This window comes from Austrofundulus limnaeus, unplaced genomic scaffold (genome assembly GCF_001266775.1).
Source record: "Austrofundulus limnaeus strain Quisiro unplaced genomic scaffold, Austrofundulus_limnaeus-1.0 Scaffold23, whole genome shotgun sequence".
NCBI classification, from domain to species: domain Eukaryota; kingdom Metazoa; phylum Chordata; class Actinopteri; order Cyprinodontiformes; family Rivulidae; genus Austrofundulus; species Austrofundulus limnaeus.
Window position 1 is genome coordinate 83,876 of NW_013952425.1, and position 3,829 is coordinate 87,704.

Here is a 3,829-nt window from a genome sequence, read left to right on the forward strand (position 1 = left end):
ATCGGCAGATAGAAGTTGGTTTTAACTTCCAAAATGGTATTCATCTCTCTACAGCACCATTACACTAACATGCACATAGTCACTTATGCTCAGTTTGGCTATTTAAATGATGATGTAATTTAGCAAATTTTAGGACAACTAATAGATACTTTTGTTTCTGAGAAGTTGGCAACACTGGACTGATAAATATAACTAAGAGAYTGACATCCATGTAGGAACACAGACATTGTTGGATTGAGAAAGCAGCTACAAACAAATGGTTTGATGATGACATTTTTGAAAAGAAATTGCTTAAAACCTGAAAAAGCATGTAAAAGTGCCTCCATTTTGGCTAGCTATTACCCTAGCCTAGCCAAAAATCACCAGACTATCCCTTTAAAGGTGTCACTCTTTTCTTTTGCGTTCCCTCACAAAAGTCATTTATTTACGGTTGCTCACTATAATAAGGGGGTTAGCCTACTTTTTCAATTCAGCTTCTGAATGAAAATGTCAGCCACACATAGAGGTAAGAAGATATTTTAACTCTATGCAGCCACGCAATATATATATATATATATATATATGTATAGTCAGTTTCTGAATTTGTGGCAACACATCTGTTTCGGTAACCGGATATTTCAAAATAAAAGTCTGATTTATTACAGTTGGTACAAAACATTAAAACTGTGCGTGGGACATGAATGTTAGCCTAATTGGTAATTAAATTGTGCTGTCCCTCGCACAGGGAGTGCTGGTTATGAGCACCAGTGACCCTGAAAGAAAGAAGTGGGTAAAGATAATGGATGGATGGATGGATGGATGGATGGATGTATGGATGGATGGATGGATGGATGGATGTATGGATGGATGGATGGATGGATGGGTGATCTTCAGGTTGTTTTTTCTCTTCATAAGTGCTGAAGGAAATTTTTATAACTGATTAATTGAATGTTAGATGCAGTATTGTATTTTATACTTTCAGATCATTTCTGCCTGTAAGGTTAAAGCAGACRAAGAGTTGATGTGTGTCTTATCATGTGTTCTTTCTTTTAGCCTAAACAAGAATGTATTTCGTTCTGACATCTGATGTAAAAGGTAACACCTCCAAGAGTGCAACCAGGGAGAGATGTACATTATAAGGTCAATTCATTATTAAAGTAGTAAGAAGTTGTCAGCGTGTTGAAGAGTGTCTGCTCAGTAGCAGAGCTCTTGTCTGTTTGTTTTGATTCAGCATAAGGTCTTGAGGCCTGTGTGTGCTGTACTTTGAACCTGATTGGAGTCAGAAGATTGTAAATAATGTTTTAAGAAGAATCCAGCGGATTCCTGTTTATTCAGACATACCAATTTGAACAACGCATATTTTTCTTACAGTGCCACGAATTAAAAACAAAACAAAATAACAAAACAAAACAAAAAAACAAGTTTAACAAGTTTTATCTGTAACCTGAAGACAGTACAAATCCTCCCTTTCACCCCCCACCGCGCCTTGAACGATGATTTGCAACACGTTACCCATCCGACTGTTTCAGCCGGCACTTGTTCGGTAATTATCCCTGAGAGCGCGGTGCGCGACTTTGTGAGTGAGCAATAAGTGAAAGATTAAGTACGATGAGGCTGAGAAAACTGAGAGAGGAAAAAAGTGAAGGGAGGCGGGAAGTTGCTCCAAAAAAAAGAAGAAAAAAATGAGGAGGGCTGTTAGATCAGCCAACTGTCGGCGTCGAAGGTGCAAAAGCAGGCTGCTGCCGTGACACTTCCTGCTGCCACGCTGCCCGCAGGGAGGGAACATCTGCCAGTGGAGGTAACATTAATCCTGCTGGTGTGGAGACACACACACACAGACACACACACACACACACACACACACACAAAACCACCGCACGCATGACTTCTTCCACCGCAACGAAGGCCAGATGTGTATGTGAGCAAAGGCCATTATTATTAAACAAAAAGAGCAGTCTTATTTCATCTTTTTGGAGAAATGAATGAATTTGCATCTCGACTCTCTTATTTACCTGCCTGTGAAGTAAAACAAAGACAAAGTGTTGGATAAACTTCCCCTCTCCCCTGCCCCTTGAGATTTATTCATGAACAAATTAAGATTCTGGTGGTGAAGTTAGACGTGAACTGCAGCCGTGTTGAATCGGGCCAGACCAAGACGCCTTACGGCAAAGATGTATGTAAAAATGTACATATTGTACAGCTGTAAGGCATAAAATAAATTACTAAGAATGATAGGGGCAAACATGGAGACCACTGTAAATGAGAGGAAAGTAAAAAGTTACTAACTTGGTGAAATAACTTGGAAAAAACTCTTTATTGCTTCACCTAGAAAAACAAGTTGTTTATCTTATTTTCTTGAGATAAGGCAATCATCTGATGATCTATAGATAGTAAAGCTTGTTTCTGTAAGATTTCAACCTAAACAGCTTGTTTTTCTCATAAAAATATAAATGAATTTGAAATTGCAATAGAAAAAGARGAGTTTTCTTCAGCAGATCTCAGGGTAGTTTGTGGAATCTGATTTAAGCTCTAAGTGTCATATCAAAGAACATTTATCAGTGATCAACCCACTTCTGTTTTAGATCATCTCCACGGGTCAAGACAGCGATACTGATTGACGGTGAGTGGGTGGAAAASAAGAACCACTCATTTTTGCACCATAATTATCCCATTATTTAAAAAAAGCAAAAGCTCATCTTGAAATGTGTTATCTTAGTAAACGGAGATAAAATTAGCTTTGTTATTGAAGATAATAGCCTAATCAACTTGTGAGCTCAAGAGAAAGCTGATGAAAATGAATATTTGGAGGAACTGTGTAAGGTTGTACATCTTGTGATGACAATTTCATGCAGTAAAAAAAAAGGTTGATTTTTTTTTTATTTAGTGTAAAAACAAAAGTGTAGGTGCAGATGTACTTAAAACCAAATGAACCAGACAACTTTGGCTACACTGAAGGGCTTACTGATCAATACCAATTGTTAATATTATTTTTGCATGGACGTTCACTTTATATTTTGAATGCGACCTCCATAAGACTCCCGTATGAACTCTATACAACAACACAKAAATGCCTACACTTCAGCTTTAGCCCTACTCTTCAGGTTTTGTCACATTCGGTTTGCTGCTTAGAGAAGTAGCTAAATATTGTTGCTGCATGTTAGCATGTTGATTCTGAAGTTGTGCAATCAGAGCCGATCAAATAATTATCTGACATGTTTGTTTAGTTCACTGTTTACATTTTTTACCTGCTTCTGACCCAATGCTCCWGTGAAACTTTGTATATTGGAGCAGAAAGTAAAACTAAAGTATTGATCCAATATCTTTAGTATACGATCCGAGACCGACGTCACTATCATGCGACACCAGCGTTCAGACTGAGGTCGCTTTGAAAAGCACCAGGGGTCAGATTTATAAAACTTGCGTACGCACAATTTGAGCCCAGAAACTTGCGTACGCCACTTTTTACGCCAAGGTTGTGATTTATAAAATCCAAACTTGACGTGAAAATGTGCGGTGCCTCACGCCAGCTCTGACCCATGTGTACGCTCAATTTGGAGACGTGAAACTGCGACACAGATGGTGAAGTGAGGAATTAGAGCCACACTGTGTAATGATCACTGTCAGATATTTAATTTACCTTCAGAATCAGACTTAAATAAAAGTTCCCGTGCGCAACTCCATTCATCTGCTTCCTCCTCAGACGACCCCGACCCATACAGACCCCTCCCCCCCGATTAGAACAGCAGGACAGCAAAAGCTTTGGATACACGCGCAGCGCGTGTATCCAGTCCGTGTTTGTCACGCGCGCGCGGGGGGGGGGATGCGTGCGTGCGTGTGTGTGTGCATGCAT

At 39.4% G+C, this 3,829-nt stretch overlaps 1 protein-coding gene and 1 long non-coding RNA gene across 2 annotated transcripts in view; one reads left to right on the top strand and one right to left on the bottom strand.

Annotated features, from left to right (window-relative positions):
* LOC106514836 (ATP-binding cassette sub-family A member 1) overlaps nt 1–3,829 on the bottom strand; it is a gene marked incomplete in the record, with an annotated part of 219,691 nt that overhangs the window by 55,647 nt on the left and 160,215 nt on the right.
* LOC106514837 (uncharacterized) overlaps nt 1–3,829 on the top strand; it is a 49,303-nt gene that overhangs the window by 9,267 nt on the left and 36,207 nt on the right. The window contains exon 2 of the long non-coding RNA XR_001309935.1: nt 2,562–2,599. This is a non-coding gene — a long non-coding RNA (uncharacterized LOC106514837). The remainder of the gene's footprint in view (nt 1–2,561; nt 2,600–3,829) is intronic.